General features: G+C 50.7%; 1 pseudogene; it reads right to left on the minus strand.

Moving 5' to 3' along the window:
- Positions 1–440: 440 nt before the first annotated feature.
- Positions 441–20,649, minus strand: LOC121973019 (annotated as a pseudogene).
- Positions 20,650–21,594: the final 945 nt, after the last annotated feature.

The raw sequence follows: 21,594 nt of genomic DNA on the forward strand, positions 1-21,594 counted from the left end.
CAACAAAATCTAGCGTACCGGAAAAAAAAATCCCCCCTTTTTCTCTCCCTCGACAGAGATTCAATCTTTCCCTGTAATAGAAATTGAGGTCTCGGCATCGAAAGATCTTTTGCTGGAAATTCAATCTCTCTGCCGTTTTAAATTTCGATCTTCAGCACAAATTTGAACATACTTTGTCAATAATCTATAGATTGGATACACTGGCAAAAGAATTGATCTCTACAACTCACACTTTAAATCAGAAAAACACATGTAGTCGAACAAAAAAAATATATCATCAAACTCTACTCTTCCAATATGAAATAAGATACATGTTGCCAACCTCAAATAGTTGCGACTAATATGGCTTCATCTAATATAACCGAACTTGACCTCGACCTCGAACAGTTGCAACTAATATGGCTTGATGATGATGACGATGATGAAGAAGAATTTGCATTCTAACGACCTTCAGTAGTTGTGATGATCAGATTGTTTAGTGAATAAATCTCCAAGTTTTCTGCTGATGGATCATTTCTTTGGATGGTAAATATTGATTTTTTAGGTGTATGATAGATTGCCATTTCGTTTTCGAGCATGAAAACAACTGACAACATTGCTGGTCTGTCACTCGGGCTGTCCTGAACACACAAGAGACCCACATGGATGCTCCTTAATGTTTCATCTAGGTAGCAAGACTGTTCAAAGAAGGATATATGAAGTCCTTTACATTCCCTTCATTCCATAGTTGCCTTGCCTGAAAATACACTTCAACTTTGTGAGTTTGAAAAGATCAAGCATTTTACTTTTCTAAAATTTCAGTGTTTACTTACATAAAGCCAAGAGATGCGTGAAGTGGACCACGAGGTGAAAGCTACTATTTCGTAGGCCGCTCACAATCTCTAAGAGCAATACTCCGAAACTATAAACATCAAATTTCATATATGATCCTGTCCGAATCGCTGAACCAGCGGACACCGGGCACGTGGTGCTCTTCTAGTTGATGACGCGGCTCCCCCGCTGATCGTGTGGAGCTCCGGCGAACCTGCAAAGAAGTCGGGCCGGGAAGGGGTTCCCGGCGACGACCCTCCGACGCTCAAGTCAGGCAAGCAAGCAGCAAAAAAGTGGTCTCGAATATGAGAGTTACTCTACCTCCGGCGAAGTCTGTGAGCTCTTATATAGAGCTGGAGGAAGCTCATGCACACCAATCGAGGTAAACACGTGTTCTTAGCCCATACCTCGGTATGTGTTTGTCAGAGAGCTTATCTGACACCATACTGCTACAGTCCAAGCACGCTCTCGATGGGACAGCAGAACACCTCATCGCCAGATTAGGAGTATGGCCTAGTCATATGACTTGACCGCTGTCATAAGATATAAATTGTCCTTTTCCTACCCCATGACGAGGTGTCCGTTCGGCCGGCTGGACGGGGCGTCCGGCCGGCACTCATCTTACACCCGGCCGGACGGCAATCACATCCCGTCCGGCTCTTCGTATGCCTCGGTATGCTGGGTAGATCCTCAGTAAGGTGCTGTGGGGACTGCTAGCAGTATGTCACCTTTTCTTCGGCCTTCCGCTCGGCCCTTCGCTACTGTTCAATTGAGCACCGGGACCCCGACTTCTGTCGGGGCGCCTTTTGCCATCGGTTATTCACCGGTCGGCCGGCCGGGAGGTCGGCCCATTCTTCTCCGGTCGGCCACCTGGCCTTTTGACTCCCACGTGGCATTGACCCCTCAGAATGGGGGTCCCCTGTTCTAACCGCCGGATCACTTGCCTCCCCCTCAAGTCTAGTCGAAGGAGGCGAAGTCCGACTGACTGGACTGCCGATCTGACTGAGTAACGACCGGTACATTAGTCCGCTCGGCCAGGCTCAGGGATGCTCATCCGTTCGGCGGTATCTTGCCCGTGCCTTGTATTCCCTTGGAATCCATGTCGAATCCTCTTCTCTACTGCCCACCACGTGCGTTGCGTGCGGTACGGGGCGCTCATTAAATGTAACTCGTATCTTGCTGACACGTGGTAATCTTACTTTTGTCAGGGTATGGCGGTGGCGGCACCTCCGATGGGACAACCGCCGTTTGAAATGAACGGCTGGATGATGACCTCGTTCTTCACGACCTGAATCGGACGGCTAAGGCCGTACGGGGCAAACGTTATAAATCTCGCGGCCCCCTCTCTCCGCCGCCTTCTTCTTCATCGACCTTCGACCTCCCGCTGTTGTTTCTGCTCCGGCGATCCTTATTCTCCGCCTGTTTGGTGTGCTCGCCATCTTCTTCCTTTCCTCGATCTTTCTCGTACCCGTAAGCCTTCCTTTTCAGCTCCCCGCCTCCTGTATTGCTTTCTTTTTCATTCTGTCGGCATTTTCTTTTAGTTTTTCTGTCAATATCTCTTCTGTTTCGACCATGGCGAGTACTTCTACGCCTACAGTCGGCGCTCCTAGTCTCTGGTATACGACTATGGAGAGCCGATTCGATGAAGAAGACGCACTGCGTCTCATTCGGGCGTATGAAATTCCGGCCGACCATGAGATAGTTGTAGCCACTCCTTCCGATCGGCCTAATGATCCGCCGCCCGGCACCATTTGCTTTTTCCGTGATCAATTTTTGGCCGGGCTGCGCTTTCCTCCACATTCGTTCATCCTCAAAATATGCAACCACTTTCGCCTCCCGCTCGGCCAATTAGTCCCGAACTCAATTAGGTTGCTGAGCAGGGTGATAGTCCTTTTCGAATTGAACGATATCCCCTTGGACCCCCAAATCTTCCACTATTTCTTCTACCCAAAACAATCCGAGCGGGGGACCTTCATATTTCAATCTAGGTCGGGTTTCGTTCTATTTACCAACATGCCGAGCTCCAATAAGCATTGGAAGGAGCATTTCTTTTTTATGCGTCTCCCTGAGCGCCCGGCCTTCTGAACGAAGTGGCAGACGGCGGTGCCGAATCAACCGGGTCTTGGCAAATTCAAGAGCCATCCGGCGTATCTTCATGCGGCCAACCAGCTGGTCGGCCAACGCTACGACATCGACAAGTTGCTCCTTCCTGGAGTAATGTATATATTCGGCTTGTCTCCCATCCAAGCCGATCTGCCTTGTAGCATGAGTAAGCGATTCTTATCCCCCCATTTTCTTTTGTTCTAACTGATTTATTCTTTGTTTCTGCAGCTGAAGTTATGTGGCGTGCTAAGGCAACCGAAAAGCTCAAGATGAAAGCCGCCAATATTGAGGCGGTGAAGGACAAGGAAGCGGCCGAACGAGGGCTGGTCCTGACCGGCCCTACAACTGAAGGGAGTGAGGGAACTCAAGTTGCTCCCGAGGCTTCGGTCGCCCGCGTCTCCACTGACGAGGCCGCGATCAATATCACAACATCTGCCCAGGCCGAGGAGGAAGGTCGATCGGCTGACGAGGCACCTTTGGAGACTCGAAAGCGCCGGCGTCTGGAGCAAGCTCCTCAATCGATCTCATCAGATGCGCAGCCTTCCGAGCGGAGTGATGCAGCTCACGCGGTCTCTGAGGCAGTCTCTTCAGAGCACACTCCGACGCAGGTTGGATTACCCCTGACTGTTTCCGAGACGCAGCCTTCCACCTCCCGGCCTCTGCGTCGCCTCAAGCGACTAGGCGAGCGTCCTGCTCTGACCGGCGAGCCTTCTGGCCAGGCCGCCACGTCTCAGGAAGATCCGAGCGGCCCGAGGGTGATCAAAACAGTTCTCCGATTTCCTTCGGAGGAGTATCTATCGGCCGCTGATCGGCCCGCAGTCCCTGAACAACAAATAACCCTCACCGGCCCGCTCGCCAAAGTTTGGGAGGACGCGCGCATACGCGTCGCGCTCATGTCCCCCAGTCAGCTAGGGGACAGTAACCTGCAGCAGGCGACCGGGGTATGCCTTTTTGCTTTACTGATACTTTTTATTTTAGCTTTTAACTTAACTGCCTTTGTTCGCAGAGTTGGGTAGAGCAGATCGCAGTCAGCAATCGACTGGCTGAGCTGGAGGACGAAATGAAAAAACTCAAACTTTCGGAGGCAAACCAAGGGCAATCCACGGCTGCTCTGGAGAAAAGCAAAAAGCTTTTGGAAGCCGAACGGAAACGAGCTTCCTGTCTGGCGAGCGAGGTCGCTCGGCTTGAAGCTGTGGTCAAACAACGGGATAAAGAGATCAAGATGGCGACCTCTCGGAAGCGCAAGGCCATCGACGACATGGACCTAATGAAGGTGGAGATCAGAGGGCTAGAGCAACGCGTCAAGGATCTGGATGCCCTTCTGGCCACCGAGAAGGAGAGCCGCTCGGCCGATCTGCTCAAATTTGAAGGAGACTTGAAGGATCTCCATGCCGCCAATGATGCTTCCCGAGCCGCGCTCAAAGGGTATCAGGATGGGGAGTCGGCCCGCTCTGACGAAGTGAGGAAGGCATTTGTCCGCTCGGACGACTTCGGAGAGAAATTCACCGACAAGATTTCCCTCACATTCGAAGAGGCGATCAAGGCGGCGGTGGATTACTTGAAGACTAAAGGCCACCTTCCCGCCGAGCTGACCATCCCCCTAGAGGATCTGGCTATTGTGATGGGCACCATTCCTGATGCTCTTTTTGATTTTGACGCGTGAGGAGTATTTTTTATCAACCTTTTCATATCCTTGCCGTTCGGCAAAAATATTTTTTGTCATCAACTTTTGTCTGTTCGTCGCTGGGTATAAATGAAATTTGTTTTTGCCAAGTATTCCCTGCGAGTTATCCGTTCGGTTCGATATGCTAACTCGGATTAGAGCCGATTATTTGCAAGTATTTTTCACCAAGAGCCTGTGCGATTACCGTTCGGCGTGCGAACCTCGTTCATTCCCTCGCTCTCTATTCATTAATCATATTTTACTTTACCTCCTTACTTGGAAGGCCTTGCTAACGAGCGTGCCGCTCAGCCGTATATTGACCTCACAGAGCAAGCTGTTGTCGATCTGCTCTTACCATTGGCGAGTGCCACGCTGCATACTATCCGACCGGGGGGTTTATAGGCGCCGGCTCGTCTCTTGATATTTACCGACGGGGCTCGTCGATCTTCCGACCGGGGGGTTTATAGACGCCGGCTCGTCTCTCGATATTTAACGTCGGAGCTCGACGGTCTTCCGCTCGGAGGGTTTATCGACGCTAGCTCGTCTCTCGATATTTAACGTCGGAGCTCGACGGTCTTCCGCTCGGAGGGTTTATAGACGCCGGCTCGTCTCTTGATATTTAACGTCGGAGCTCGACGGTCTTCCGCTGGGAGGGTTTATAGACGCCGGCTCGTCTCTCGATATTTAACGTCGGGGCTCGACGGTCTTCCGCTGGGAGGGTTTATAGACGTCGGCTCGTCTCTCGATATTTAACGTCGGAGCTCGACGGTCTTCCGCTCGGAGAGTTTATAGATGCCGGCTCGTCTCTCGATATTTAACGTCGGAGCTCGACGGTCTTCTGCTCGGAGGGTTTATAGACGCCGGCTCGTCTCTCGATATTTAACGTCGGCGCTCGACGGTCTTCCGCTCAGAGGGTTTATAGACGCCGGCTCGTCTCTCGATAACGTCTGAGCTCGACGGTCTTCCGCCGGAGGGTTTATAGACGCTCGCTCTCGATATTTAACGTGGAGCTCGACGGTCTTCCGCCCGGAGAGTTTATAAACGCCGGCTCGTCTCGATATTTAACGCCGGAGCTCGGCGGTCTTCCGCCGGAGGGTTTATAGACGCCGCTCTCTCGATATTTAACGTCGGAGCTCGGCGGTCTTCCGCGGAGAGTTTATAGACGCCTCGTCTCGATATTTAACGCCGAGCTCGACGGTCTTCCTGCTCGGAGGGTTTACTCGATATTTAACGCCGGAGCTCGGCGGTCTTCCTTCGGAGAGTTTATAGACGCCTCGTCTCGATATTTAACGCCGAGCTCGACGGTCTTCCGCCGGAGAGTTTATAGACGCCGTCTCTCGATATTTAACGTCGGAGCTCGACGGTCTTTCGCTCGGAGAGTTTATAGACGCCGGCTCGTCTCTTGATATTTAACGTCAGAGCTCGACGGTCTTCTGCTCGGAGGGTTTATAGACGCCGGCTCGTCTCTCGATATTTAACGTCGGTGCTCGACGGTCTTCCACTCGGAGGGTTTATAGACGCCGGCTCGTCTCTCGATATTTAATGTCGGAACTCGACGATCTTCCGCTCGGAGAGTTTATAGACGCCGGCTCGTCTCTCGATATTTAACGTCGGAGCTCGACGGTCTTCCGCTCGGAGGGTTTATAGACGTCGGCTCGTCTCTCGATATTTAACGTCGGAGCTCGACGGTCTTCCGCTCGGAGAGTTTATAGACGCCGGCTCGTCTCTCGATATTTAACGTCAGAGCTCGACGGTCTTCCGCTCGGAGGGTTTATAGACGCCGGCTCGTCTCTCGATATTTAACGTCGGAGCTCGACGGTCTTCTGCTCGGAGGGTTTATAGACGCCGGCTCGTCTCTCGATATTTAACGTCGGAGCTCGACGGCCTATTAAGGCTAATTTTTATTATATACTCCCAAACGGCATGGAGTCTTCGTCATCGAGCCTCCGCCTCGGCTAACATACTCCCGGCCGAACGGCGCGGGATCTTTGACCTCGATCATGCTTCGCATAATATACACCTCGCCCGAACGGCACGGGATCTTCACGTAGTAAGCCGTTCGGCGGATAATGCTCAATGCGTTTTTATCTTTTTGCTTCCTGCATTACAAGTACATAAGTGGCCCAAAATATATACAAAAATGAGTTACATCAGTGCACCTTTCACCCAGCTCGATAAGGCTGGAGATGATTCGCGCTCCATGGCCTATCCAGTTGCCGCCCGTCTTCATCCTCCAAATAATAAGCGCCCGAGCGGAGCTTTTCGATGATTTTGAAGGGGCCCGCCCAGGGAGCCTCCAATTTGCCGACGTTACCGACCGGCTTTACTTTCTTCCAGACAAGGTCGCCAACCTGGAAGGCTCTAGGAATCACGCGATGGTTGTAGTTCTGCTTCATTCTTTGCCGGTACGCCATCAGCCGGACGGACGCCTTGGCTCGCTCTTCGTCGACCAAATCCAGCTCCATGTTCCTCCGCTCGACGTTATCAGAATCATAATTCTGGATCCGGACGGACTCAACGCCGACTTCAACTGGGATGACTGCCTCGCCACCGTACACCAAATGGAATGGTGTGACGCCCGTTCCTTCCTTTGGGGCCGTGCAGATAGCCCATAAGACGCCCGACACTTCATCCACCCAGCTTCCTCCCAAATGGTCGAGCCGAGCGCGCAGAATACGAAGAATTTCCCGATTGGCCACTTCGGCTTGACCGTTGCTTTGGGGATAGGCCACCGACGTGAAATGTTGCTCGATGTCATAGCTTTTGCACCAATCTTCGAGCAACTTCCTTGTGAATTGCCGCCCGTTGTCGGAAACAAGTCGGCGAGGGATGCCGAACCGACAGATGATGTGTTGCCAGATGAACTTTTTGACCATCTGCTCGGTGATCTTGGCTAGCGGCTCGGCCTCCACCCACTTGGAAAAATAATCGACTGCCACCAGTAAAAATTTCCGCTGCCCGGTCGCCATAGGAAATGGACCAACAATATCCATTCCCCACAGATCGAACGGGCAGACGACCGTGGATGCCTTCATCTCCTCTGCCGGTCGGTGGGAGAAGTTATGATACTTTTGGCAAGATAGGCACGTCGACACGGTCCGAGCGGCATCTGCCTGTAAGGTTGGCCAGAAGTATCCGGCCAGCAGGATCTTCTTAGCCAGCGATCGTCCACCCGGATGTCCTCCGCATGATCCTTGATGTACTTCTTGGAGGATGTATGCCGAGTCTTCCGAGCTCACGCATTTCAACAGCGGGCGAGAGAAAGCCTTCTTGTAGAGTTGATCGCCGATGAGTGTGAACCGGTCGGCTCTCCTCCTTAACAGTGGGCTTCATTCCGATCGGACGGTGTGGCGCCCGAGCGCAAAAACTCCATGATGGGCGTCTTCCAGTCGCTCGGAAACGTGAGGCCCTCCATCCGATCGATATGTGCCACCAAGGACACTTGCTCGACTGGCCGCGGAAGGATGACTGGTGTTAGTGCACTTGCGAGCTTGGCTAACTCGTCTGCCGCATGGTTTTCTGCTCGGGGTATCTTCTGGATAATGACTTCTCTGAAATTGGTCTTGAGCTTTTCGAAGGCCTCTGCATAAAGCTTGAGCCGGGCGTTATTGATTTCAAAGGTACCTGAGAGTTGCTGGGCGGCTAGTTGAGAATCCGAGTAGAGTGTCACCCGACCGGCTCCTACATGTTGAGCCGCCTGCAAGCTAGCTATGAGGGCCTCGTACTCCGCTTCGTTGTTGGTGGCTCTGTAGTCCAGCCGGACCGACAGATGCATTCGCTCGCCTTGCGGAGAGAGCAGTAGGATGCCAATGCCGCTCCCTAGCCGAGTGGAAGATCCATCCACAAATATTTTCCATATAGCTTCGGGCTCCGGCTTCTGCACCTCCATCACAAAATCTGCCAAGGATTGTGCCTTGATTGCCGAGCGAGGTTGATATTATATATCGAATTCGCTGAGCTCCGTCGTCCATTTGATAAGCCGTCCGGACGCTTCTGGATTGAGGAGTATTCTTCCGAGCGGGCTATTATTCTTCACTATGATAGTATGCGCCAGGAAGTATGGGCGAAGCCTCCGAGCGGCGAGGACCAAGGCGAAAGTCAATTTCTCGAGTCCGGTGTATCGAGATTCAGCATCCTTTAAAATGTGACTTAAAAAATACACCGGTCGTTCTTCGCCGCTCGAACTCACAAGCGCCGAGCCCACAGCGTGCTCGGTAGAAGACAGATAAATATAAAGCGGCTCACCCCCGGTCGGCTTGGCAAGTATAGGCAGAGAATTGAGATATGCCTTTAACTCCTCGAACGCCCGGTCGCATTCTTCATCCCACTGGAATTTAGTGGCCTTTCGCAGGATTTTGAAGAATGGGAAGCTCTGGTCAGCAGTCTTGGATATGAATCTTGATAAGGCAGTTATCCGATCGGTCAAGCGTTGTACTTCTCTTAAGTTTCTCGGAGGCAGCATGTCTTGCAACGCTTTCACTTTACTTGGATTTGCTTCGATTCCCTGCTCGGTTACAATATAGCCCAGGAAGCGTCCGCCTTTGGCTCCAAATAAACATTTTTGCGGGTTCAACTTCACTCCATATTTCCTCAGCGTCTGGAATGTCTCTTCCATGTCCGCATAAAGATTAGCCGCTCGGACGGATTTGATGAGAATGTCGTCCACATATACTTCTAGATTGCGTCCGATCTGCTCTTTGAATACTTTATTCATCATGCGCTGGTAAGTTGCTCCTGCGTTTTTTAATCCGAACGGCATTACATTGTAACAGTAAGTGCCGTCGGCGGTGATGAAGTTGACCTTTTCTTGATCATCTCGGGCGAGCGGCACCTGATGATAACCCTGATATGCGTCCAACATGCAGATGAACTCGCATCCGGCCGTGGCACTAGTTGATCAATCCGGGGCAGTGGGTAGAAATCCTTCGGACACGTTTTGTTCAAATCCCGGAAGTCGATGCAGACTCTCCACTTGCCGCCCGGCTTGGAGACCAGGACCACATTGGTGAGCCAACTTGGGAACTGTATTTCTCGTATGTGGCCGACCTCCAAGAGTCTTTCCACCTCCCCTCGAATTATAGCATTCTGCTCGGCACTGAAATCTCTCTTTCTATGCTTTACTGGCCGAGCGTCCGGTAGGACGTGGAGCTCATGTTGGGCGATGTTTGGAGATACTCCAGGCAGCTCATGTGTTGACCAAGCGAAGACGTCGCGATTTTCCTGGAGGCATTTGATCACATCTTCTTTTTGGCTTGCTCCCAGATCAGATGCTATGAATGTAGTGACTTCCGGTCGGGAGGGATGAATCTGCACCTCCTCCTTTTCTTCATAAACCAAGGAGGGAGGCCTTTCGGTTATGGCATTCACCTCAAGGTGTGGCGTCTTCCTCGCGAAGCTAGATTCCGCTCGGACCATCTCAACGTAGCACTTCCGAGCCGCTAACTGGTCTCCTCGTACTTCTCCAACTTTGTCTTCGACGGGAAACTTGATTTTCTGATAAAAGGTGGAGACGGCCGCTCGGAATTCACTGAGCGCTGGTCGGCCCAATATAATATTGTAAGTTGAGGGGGAATCAACCACTACGAAATTGGCAGTTCTGGTCCTTCTGAGCGGCTCTTCCCCTAATGAAATAGCGAGCCGGATTTGTCCGACCGGAAGAACCTCGTTGCTTGTGAACCCATAGAGTGGGGTCGTCATAGGCAGCAGCTCGGCTCGGTCAATTTGTAGTTGGTCGAAGGTCTTCTTGAAAATGATATTGACTGAACTGCCTGTATCAATAAAAATGCGGTAAATAGTATAATTAGCTATTACCGCTTTGATGATGAGGGCATCATCATGAGGGACTTCAACTCCCTCAAGGTCTCTGGGTCCGAAGCTGATTTCGGGCCCACTCGCCCGATCCTGGCTGCAACCGACAGAGTGTATCTTGAGCTGTCTGATGCTTGCCTTCCGTGCCCGATTGGAGTCACCGCCTGTCGGCCCACCAGCTATGATGTTGATTTCTCCTCGGGACGCGTTGTTTCTATTTTCTTCCTCCCGAGCGGATGGTCTTTGCTGTTCGGACCTCCGGGTATTATCTCCACGCCTCTGAGGTTGATGTCGATCTGGCGATCTCCTGGGTGTTTGACGACCGGCTACTTGATGCCTTTGGTGCCGGTCGGAAGATGGGGACCGACGACGGTCATTCCGAGGAGCGGGGTGCGCAATGAAGGGAAGACTTCTGCAATCCCGAGTGTTGTGGGTGTCTGTTCGATGGAACGAACAGAACATGGGCGTCCACTTCTTCTTCGGCTTGGGCCGCTCGGCAGCTACCTCTTGGACGGCTTGATTTCTCACATGCGAGTGAGGGCGGGCAGCTTCAAATCGTGGTCCCCTTGGCGGCTGATTACCAGTTGATTGTTTCCGCTCGGGGGGTGCCTGTCGCTCGGCCGGAATTTCTTTTCTCCTTGCAGCTTGGGCTTCTTCCACATTGATATATTCGTTGGCTTGGTGCAACATGTGATCATAATCCCAAGGCAGCTTCCGGATCAACGAGCGAAAGAAGTCGCCATCCATCAGGCCTTGTGTGAAGACATTCATCATGGTTTCCGAGGTGGCCGTTGGAATATCCATAGCCACTCGATTAAACCTCTGGATATAAGCACGGAGCGACTCTCGGGCCTCTTGTTTGATAGCAAACAGGCTGACGCTAGTCTTTTGGTAACGCCGACTGCTTGCAAAATGATGGAGGAACGCCGTGCGGAACTCCTTGAAGCTGGTAATCGATCCGTCTGACAACCTTCGAAACCACCGTTGAGCGGATCCCGAGAGGGTGGTAAGGAAAACCCGACACTTCACTCCATCTGTATATTGATGAAGGGTAGCTGTGTTGTCAAACTTTCCCAAATGATCGTCCGGGTCGGTGGTTCCATCGTATTCACCGATTACCAGGGGCACATAGTGCTTTGGCAGAGGATCTTGCAAGATAGCTTTTGAGAATTGTCGATTGGTCTGCTCGGGAGAAGCGTCCGATCGGGGAGTCTTTCCTTTTTTGCTATCTCGTATTGGCACTTCGTCCGATGAAGATCCTCGCTCGCGGTTAACTGTTGCGACTTCCAAAGGCGTGCGGAATAGGGCCCGGTGAAATGGAACCGTGGCCTGAGGTGCTTCCGCTCGGCCACCTGAAACTGAGGTCGCTTGCTGCTCAACCCGCTCGGCTTGCGACTTCTGCCTTTGCTCCACCAGCTTAGCTGCTCTTGTCTCAATTAGCGCGTCGAGCTCCTCTGTGGAAAGCATCACCGAGTGCGGTCGTCCGGCTTCGTCCATTGATTCCAATCGGATGCAGGAGCGTTCCCATAGACGGCGCCAATTTGATCCTGTCCGAATCGCTGAACCAGCGGACACCAGGCATGTGGTGCTCTCCTAGTTGATGACGCGGCTCCCCCGCTGACTGTGTGGAGCTCCAGCGAACCTGCAAAGAAGTCGGGCTGGGAAGGAGTTCTTGGCGACGACCCTCCGACGCTCGTCAGGCAAGCAAGCAGCAAAAAAGTGGTCTCGAATATGAGAGTTACTCTACCTCCGGCGAAGTCTGTGAGCTCTTATATAGAGCTGGAGGAAGCTCATGCACACCAATCGAGGTAAACACGTGTTCTTAGTCCATACCTCGGTATGTGTTTGTCAGAGAGCTTACCTGACACCATACTGCTACAGTCCAAGCACGCTCTCGATGGGACAGCAGAACACCTCATCGCCAGATTAGGAGTATGGCCTAGTCATAGGACTTGACCGCTGTCATAAGATATAAATTGTCCTTTCCCTACCCCATGACGAGGTGTCCGTTCGGCCGGCTGGACGGGGCGTCCGGCCGGCACTCATCTTACACCCGACCGGACGGCAATCACATCCCGTCCGGCTCTTCGTATGCCTCGGTATGCTGGGTAGATCCTCGGTAAGGTGCTGTGGGGACTGCTAGCAGTATGTCACCTTTTCTTCGGCCTTCCGCTCGGCCCTTCGTTACTGTTCAATTGAGCGCCGGAACCCCGACTTCTGTCGGGGCGCCTTTTGCCATCGGTTATTCACCGGTCAGCCGGCCGGGAGGTCGGCCCATCCTTCTCCGGTCGGCCACCTGACGTTTTGACTCCCACGTGGCATTGACCCCTCAGAATGGGGGTCCCCTGTTCTAACCGCCGGATCAATATAAAAGAGTCCTTACATTGCATATTCAAGAGACATATATCCACTACAAACACATTGCACATCCATTCGATATTAAACTTCTCTTTTCCTTGAGTGTTTTTCTTAATTTCGAATCACATAATACTTAATAAGTTCCAACAATTCTTTTGGTATTTGCTTCATTCTGGTTCCTTCCAAAGATCCTTGCCATTCCAAAATCAGTTATCTTAGGGTTCATATCCTTGTCTAACAAAATATTGCTCACCTTAAGATCTTAAGATCGTGGTGAACAATCCGCAACCTTGAATCTTGATGAAGATAAAGAAGTACTCGAGCAATTCCTTTGATTATGTTGAACCCCTTACCCCAATCGAGCTTCGTCTTTAGCACCAGATCTATTCAAATTACTTCGTAAAGCCTAAATCCACAATTGTAAAGTTGAAGTTCACTATCAAAAAGTGTAAGGAAACTAACCCAATAGGAAGAAGTCCAAGCTCTTGTTGGGCATGTATTCATAAGCTGGTAGTTTCTCTTCCCCATGAATGCAATAGCCAAGGAGCCTGACTAGGTTCCTATGTTGCAACCTAGCAATCAAATTAATCTCATTCTTAAACTCTACAAATCCTTGTCCAGATTCTCTAATTAATCTTTTAATTGCAATTTCTTGTCCTCCTTGAAGAATGCCCTGAAACAAGAAAAAGCCAACTTCTTCAACCACAAAAACTTCAATCTAATTCTCACTCTATCAAAGGGTAGCCCGGTACACGAATCTCCCGCCGATGTAGAGTCCTGGATAAGGGTTTATTGTACGTAACTTTTGTTGGGACCGAAAAGTAGCTAGAGGGGGGGTGAATAGTTCATCGTGTGTTAGGTGCTCGTCGTTGCTTGTTTCTTCAAAGATGCGCAGCGGAAATACAAGAAACACACCATACAACGCTAACAAGGTTGGTTTACTTGGTATCCACCTCACAAGAGGTAACTAGTCCAAGGATCAACACCTACTCACGCACCCTCCACTAATAAAACCCTCCTTTTCGGTAACTACCGAAGGCAGAGAAGTCCTACAAGTTCACACTACAAGAAGAAGAGGAAAGGATACAAAATACAAGCACAAAGCTTACAATGAGTACAAGAAAACCCTAACCCTAGCTTTCTTCCTCTTGCAATAGATCCGCCTCTTGACTTGGAAGAACCTCCAAGAACTTCAAGAACTGGCATGGAGAGCTCTGTGGAGTCGCTGGTGAAGATCTGAGCTTTGTCGTGGAAGCGATGCCGAAGGAAATGAACGCCTGCGGCTTAAATCGACGCTAACGGTCGAATCCCGATCGATTGGAATGCTCCCAATCGATCGGGGAGGCTTTGGATCGATCCACGGATCGATCCAGAGCGCCTCTGTGCTCTCTAGAATAGCCTGGATCGATCGGTGTATCAATCCAAGGCTTATCGCGCATAAACAGCAGCTCCCAATCGATCCACTGATCGATTGGGACCTCTGGATTGATCCACCGATCGATCCAGAGGGGTTCTGTTCGCGGGGACTCACCGGATCGATCGATTGGGCATGATCCAATCGATCGGCTGATCGATCCAGATCTGCTGGATCGATCCACTGATCGATCCAGATCTGCTGGATCAATCGGCTGATTAATCCAAATCTACTGGATCAATCGGCTGATCAATCCAGATCTTGGTTTTTGCCCAAAACCAAGTCCAAAGTCCCCTAAACCAACATCTAGTCAACCATGACTTGTTGGTACATAAGACCTAGCATCCGGTCACCCTTGACCAGCTAGGACTCTCTCACCAAGTGTCTGGTCAATCCCTTTGACCCACTTGGACTTTTCTCTTCTTGCCAAGTATTCGGTCAATCCCTCTGACCTACTTGGACTTTTCTTCCTCATGCCAAGTATCCGATCAATCCCTTTGACCTATTTGGACTCTCACCAGATGTCTGGTCAACCTTGACCCCTCTGGATTTCTCCTGCCTGGCTTCACTCACCAGGACTTTCCCAATTGCCTAGCTTCACTCACTAGGTCTTTCACCTGGCTTCACTCACCAGGATTTTCCTCCTGCCTAGCTTCACTCACTAGGACTTTCCAATTGCCTAGCTTCACTCACTAGGTCTTTCACCTGGCTTCACTCACTAGGATTTTCCCTTCTGCCTAGCTTCACTCACTAGGACTTTCTTCTGCCTAGCTTCACTCATTAGGACTTCCCAATTGCCTAGCTTCACTCACCAGGACTTTCAGTCAAGTATCCAGTCAACCTTGACCTACTTGACTTTCCTTCACAATCTTAACCGGTCAACTTTGACCAAACGGAAATTGTATTAACAATCTCTCCAAATGAACAACTGCACCTGCATTGTCCATATCATCTATACCCAATATATTGTCAAACATCGAAACCCAAACCAAGACTTAGGCTTGGTTAACCAGGTCAACCTTGACCTAGGGAATATTGCACCAACAACTTTATGGTTGCACTAAGGCTCCCCTTCGGTCTAATTCTCAATCTATCAACCGACCTAAAAAGATTGTTTGTAGCTTGTAAACTATGCCAAAGCCTCCTCCCAGTTTATTTGAAACAGAGAAGTTGTCAGTGGCAAGAACTAGGCTCTCAAAGCTTATCAGTGGAAGCTCTGGAGTAGCTTGATCTGTTGCCTCTCCTTCCACAACTTCTTTAGAACCAGAGAAATTGTTCAAAAAATCTCGACTCGAGCGCAGATCTCGCTTGAACACAGCTTTGATTCGCCTTTGATGTGGATATGGTTTAGGGCAGGGGAGTAATTAGTGGAAAAGGGAGGGGTAATTTGGTAAAAGCACAGGGAAGGGTTTTAAGAGGGGACACTGTAGCATGCGAAGGGGGGGCTTCGTTCGTGTTTTGCTGCCGACGCCATGGGGATCTCGCTACCAAGCTCCTCGCCGGCGCCGACCGCCAACCTCCACTCTTCTCCTCTCCCTCTCTTCTTCCTTGCGTGTCGCCGCTGCCGGATCAGCCACTGCCCCTCCCCTCTTCCTCATGCTCCGCTCTTCGCTCGCGCCGCCACTACAGGGGCGGTTGGCTCCCCCTCATGCTACTCGCCGGAGCCGACACGATCCTCTGCCTCTTCTCCTCTTCCTCTCTTCATCGTGCCGCCAACCTTTCTCCCTCATGCTCTCCTGCGTGACGCCGTCGCCGGAGAGACCCGCTACTGCACTTCTTCTCCTCGCCAGCGCCGATGCCGGCTGCCAACCTTTCTCCTCTTTGCGACGCTGCCGCCAGACCGGCCACGGCTCCTCTTCTTCTTCTTCCTCGCGACGCCGGCCACAACTCTCTTCTTCTTCGCCGCCACACTTCGCCGACAGCCACCATGCGCCGACTCCGCCTCTTGTTCCGCCGTTCCAGCCCGCTGCCATAGCCGCGCTTCCTCTTCTTTGCACGCTTCCTCCATCTCTTCTTCGTCGCCATGACTATCATCACCGATCAGCGAGCAGCCCCCTGCTATCAGCGCCGCTGCCTGCATCTCAAAGCCGGTGATCCGGCCTCCGGCTCTCGATCTGCAGCGTCGTACACATCTAAAGTCAATCTGACATCCGATACACCCTATCGTACACTGCCACTGTCGGTCTGATGTCCGATACTTAGTGTCGTATGTCTCCGATGTCGATCGGGCCCTCGAGTCCTCGTTGTCATTATGTTTTGACTAGACTTGAGTGATGTTTTATGTCTCGGCTTACGTGTCAATATTTATATCCCGACCTGCCTGTCGATGTCTTATCCCGGTCTGCGTGCTGGTTTCATGTCCTGGCCTGTGTGCCAATCTCATGTTCTGGCATGTGTGTCGTTAGTACCTCCCGACATGTGTGTCGGTGTTTTTCCTGACCTGCAGCTCGACTTCAAGCTCCATGACGCATCCGGCTCCGCTTCGTCAGATCCAACCCTTTATCCTGATCGAGCATCATCTACTCTTCCTGGTCGCGATCACTCAAGCAACATCCCATCCGAGGGCATCCCCTGGGCCAGGGCACGTTTTCCGTACTCACCTCTCATTTATTTCATTATTATATTATTAGTCTATTACTCATATATTCGTTGGATCTGCCTCGAGCCTCGGGGTACCAGGGACCGGGGGGACTCGGTCGCTGGCTGTAGGGTAGTGTTGACCAGAGGACTTCTGAAGACTTGGTCAACACGAAAGTTATCTCAGCACACCCTCCTCCGGGACACCGCGACTCGGTCAACATTCCATCCACCTCACCCGGCGGTCTGTCTGACTCAGCTTCCGGACGGGATCACCCATCAAACTTCCACACAGCAAAGATGCAGGCCAAAGTAGAGGCTGCTCCTAAAATGGACAGCACATGCAGCAGTATCTTCCTCCTCCTGCTCTTGCTGCTTGATGCACCTGATTGATTCTCCCTTATGTCCTAGTTGTTGGGGCAATTTCCCTAGGTCAAGTTTGACCAGTTTGACTAAGCTTGAGTTGGGTCAAGCTTGAGTCGGGATTTGAGTTTTGATGTTTGACAATATATGAAGATTGTTAGGGCAATCGTCCATTTGACAATATATGGAGATTGCTGGAGTAATCATCCGATTGTGGAGATGGTCAAGGGATTGACCAGGTTGATGAGAAGACAAGTCAAGTGGGTCAATGTTGACTGGAGACTTGACCGGGTAAGTCCTAACTGGAGTTTAGGCAATGGGAAAGTCCTAACTAGAGATTAGGCAAGAGAAAAGTCAAGTAGGTCAAGGTTGACAGGAGACTTGACTGGGAAAGTCCTAATTGGTGATTAGGCAAAGGTAAGTCCAACAGGAAGGTTGGCAAGAGTGAAAATCCAAGTAGGTCAGTGTTGACCAGACTTGGTGGTGAAAGTCCTGATAAGTGAGATCAGACAATTGGAAAGTCCTAGTATGGCTAGGTAAAGGGAAAGTCCTAGTGAGGAGCCAGGCAATTGGAAAGTCCAAGTGTGATCTTGGCAAAAGGAAAGTCTTGGTGAGGAGCCAGGCAATTGGAAAGTTCAAGTGTGATCTTGACAAAAGGAAAGTCTTGGTGAGGAGCCAGGCAATTAGCAAGTCCTAGGGTGATTTGGCTAGGAGAACCCGACAACTAGGATGAGGTCGATGGAAGCTCCAGAAGGCAAGGCGTGAAGGATGGGGAGATATCTGAGGGACGCAAGGTTGATGGAGGAGGCTAGAAGGCTAGTTCGAGGTTGGTCGGGAGTAGCCAAATGCTCGGTGTGCAAACCCAACAAGTCACGATTGACCGAGAGTTGGGTTTGGGGAGTTGGACTTGAGTTTGAGTCAAGTCCAGGGTGTTCAATCAATCGAGCGATCGATTGAACCAGGGGCCAATCGATCAGTGGATCGATTAGAGTGTGCTGCGAAGGAAGGAATGACCCAATTGATTGGTCGATCGATTGGGACCATATTTCGTGAGCACAGAGCCTTTCCCAATCGATCGGGTGATCGATTGGGAGCTGCCAATCGATCGGTCGATCGATTGGGCAGGGGTGTTCTCGCGCGATCGCGAGAAGCACAGAATGCTTCTGGATTGATCCACCAATGGATCCAGATGTTCCCAATCGATCGGTCGATCGATTGAGATTCGACCGTTGCGCAGGAAACGAGTGATGGATGGCTACGATGGAGTGGTGCTGACGTGACAATCGATTGGGGATGGATTGGATCGATTGGGAGCACTGTTTAAAGCCTTGGCGGAGCGTTTTCTCCGCAATTCTTTTGCGAGCTTTCTCCTGCGATTTGTGTGCGATTCACCGGTGATTTTCTCCGAGCTTCTCCGCCAGTTCTTGAAGACTCTTGGGGTGTATTCTCAAGGTTCAAGAGGCAACAACAAGCAACAAGTAAGCAAGAAGAGAGTGTTTCTATTTGTATTTGTATTTCTTCTTCTTGTGTGAGTTGTTTGTGTGTGTGAGAGTTTGTACAAGGCTTCTTCGCCTTCGGCTGTGACCGAAAAGGAGGGTTTTCATAGTGGAGATAGCGTCGTGTGTGGATCCTTGGATTAGTTACCTCTTCTTGAGGTGGATACCAAGTAAATCCGTGTGTTAGCGTTGTGTGTGTGTTTGTAATTTACTTTTCGCTGCATATCAAGATGAAGCAAGCACAACCGCGCGATGAGACACTATTCACCCCCCTCTAGCGGGCACAATGGTCCCTACACTAGTCACTATTCCAAAGGCGAGTAGTCGTTCGTGATTTACCTCCTCTGTGTTGGTCCTGGGAAGGGTTGGCGGGAGCGCTGGGGGCGAGCGTATTCGCCTTTTTTTTTTGCCACCTTGATGCACCTGATTGATTGAGTGCTAGTCACTATTCCAAAGGCTAGTAGCTGCCCGTGATTTACCTCCTCTGTGTTGGCCCTGGGACGGGTTGGCGGGGGTACTCGGGGCGAGCGTATTCGCCTTTTGCCACCTTGATGCACCTGATTGAGTCCCCTCCGATGGGTCTAGTGGCTAGCGTATGAGATGTTGCCACCATGAGATCTGGGGTTCGAATCTCGACAAAGCCAAGGTAAATGCCTCCCTTATGTCCTACTCACTATTCCAAAGACTAGTAGTCGCTCATATTTACCTCCTCCGTGTTGGTCCTGGGACGAATTGGTGGGGGCACTGGGGGCGAGCGTATTCTCCTTTTGCCACCTTGATGCACCTGATTGAAGTCCCCTCGGATGGGTCTAGTGGTTAGCGCATGAGGTGTTGCCACCATGAGGTCTGGGATTCGAATCTCGGCAAAAGTCGAGATAAATGACTCCCTTATATGCTAGTCACTATTCCAAAGACTAGTAGCCGCCCGTGATTTACCTCCTCCGTGTTAGTCCTGGGACGGATTGGCGGAGGCGCTGGGAGCGAGCGTACTCGTCTTTTTGCCACCTTGATGCACCTGATTGAAGATGGCAATTCCGTTGCATCAGATGCTACTCGTTGGTCGGTCGGTGGCAGCGAAAAGAGGCACAAAGTTTACCTGAATTGAAGCTCATGAGCCTCAGATACAAGTCCCCTCCTCCAATACTTAGCATCTCAGCGTCAACAAAACTCCTTGTCCAAACCAAACACCTTGGAGTTGTAGCATTCCCTGCATTCAGATCAACATAAGCAAAGGCTTGTCAGGAGCAATTGGTCGAGCACTCGGACCTGCATTCGCTCATGTCACACGCAACTTCATCCCTGCCACTAGGAGGAAGTCGTCCCCCTCACTGCACCGGAGAGCTCTCGCCCTCGAGCAACCGCCTGAATGGTCGTTGCCGCTCCAAGCGGTCTTCGACCTCAGCTCGAACCCTTCCAAGCACTTGCACTCCAGCACTATTCCGTTGGCGTCGCAGCATGCGAACTGGCCGGAGGATCCGTAAACTTGGCAGTCGATCGTTACAGATGTGAAGGTTCGCCATAGTTTCGATGTGGAGTCCCAGCTCAGGAGCTGCAGCTGGCCGGAGTGCTTCAGGGTGTACCTGGTGTGGCGTGACGAGTAGCACAAAGGTGTTCGTTGGGTGATCGAAGCTCTGTCAGAGGACGCTGCAGTTGCAATATCGGAGAACTAGGTTGCCGGTGTTGAGTAGCACTGCCTCCGTGGCGGTTCCTGGTGGATTCGGCGACCAGAAGGTGAAGTTGCTCCGGCGCGAACCGACGATGCGGAGGCTGCGGTCGTCGGAGAAGAGGGGAGCTGCGTATGGGCCGGTGACGGGGCTCTCCCTGTTGGCGACCCAGATGACGGTCCTCTAGGGGATGTTGTACCAGACGCTGAGGTAGAGGTCCCCGCCGGTGCTCCCTGGGGAGAAGAAGCCGAGGACGAAGGCGCCGTCGTCGAAGGTCAAGGTCTCATTGGAAGGCATGAGTTGGCCGGGGGTTAACCTGTTATCTGAAACGCAGAGGAACAAATGCAGAGAGGAAAGGAAGAGGATTTTGACGACGGGCAAAGACTTCGCCATTGCCTTTCTCGAGCTCCTTCGATTGCGTCGCTAAAATAATGACATAATTAAGGGGGCGTTTGGTATAAGCATGGGAATGAGAATCGGAATGAGAATCATTGTATTGTGGAATGGGAATGGGTATGAGCATGGATATCACTCTTAAAAGTAATGTTTGGTTAGTTGCATACTTTCTATCGGAATAAATCAATATTTCCTTTTTTACCCTTAAAGGAAAATAAGAGAAAAAAATTAGATGTGAGAGAAAGATGAATGTGAGAGAAAAATATGATGAAAGAGAATGATAAGAGAGAAAGTATGATGAAAGAGAAAGTGTGACGAGAAAGAATGAAGAAAGAGAAAGTGTGATAAGAGAAAATGAGAAAAGAGAGTGTAATAGAAGAGAGCATGATGAGAGATAAAATATGATGTGAGAGAAATTATGATGGGAGAGGATGAAGAGATAGAAAATGTAATGAGAAAAAATGAGGGGAGAGAGAGTGTGTGATGAGAGAGATTGAGGAGAGAGAAAGTATGATGAGAAAAAAAGAGAACAGTGAGTGTGATGGGAGAGATTGAGAAGAGAGAAAGTATGATGAGAGAGAAAGTGTGTTGAGGAAAAAAAAAGGAGGGAGTGTGATAAGAGAGATTGAGGAGAGAGAAAGTGTGATGAGAAAAAAAAAAGGAGGGAGTGTGATAAGAGAGATTGAGGAGAGAGAAAGTATGATGAGAGAGAAAGTGTGTTGAGGAAAAAAAAGGAGAGAGTGTGACAAGAGAGATTGAGGAGAGAGAAAGTGTGATGAGAGCGAAAGTATGATGAGAAAAAAAAAGAGAAAAGAGAGTGTGATGGGAGAGATTGAGGAGAGAGAAAGTATGATGAGAGAGAAAGTATGATGAAAAAATGGAAGAGAGTGTGATGGAAGAAATTGAGGAGAGAGAAAGTATGATGAGAGAGAAAGTGTAATG

The sequence above is a fragment of the Zingiber officinale genome, chromosome 4A, assembly GCF_018446385.1.
Source record: "Zingiber officinale cultivar Zhangliang chromosome 4A, Zo_v1.1, whole genome shotgun sequence".
Taxonomy (NCBI): domain Eukaryota; kingdom Viridiplantae; phylum Streptophyta; class Magnoliopsida; order Zingiberales; family Zingiberaceae; genus Zingiber; species Zingiber officinale.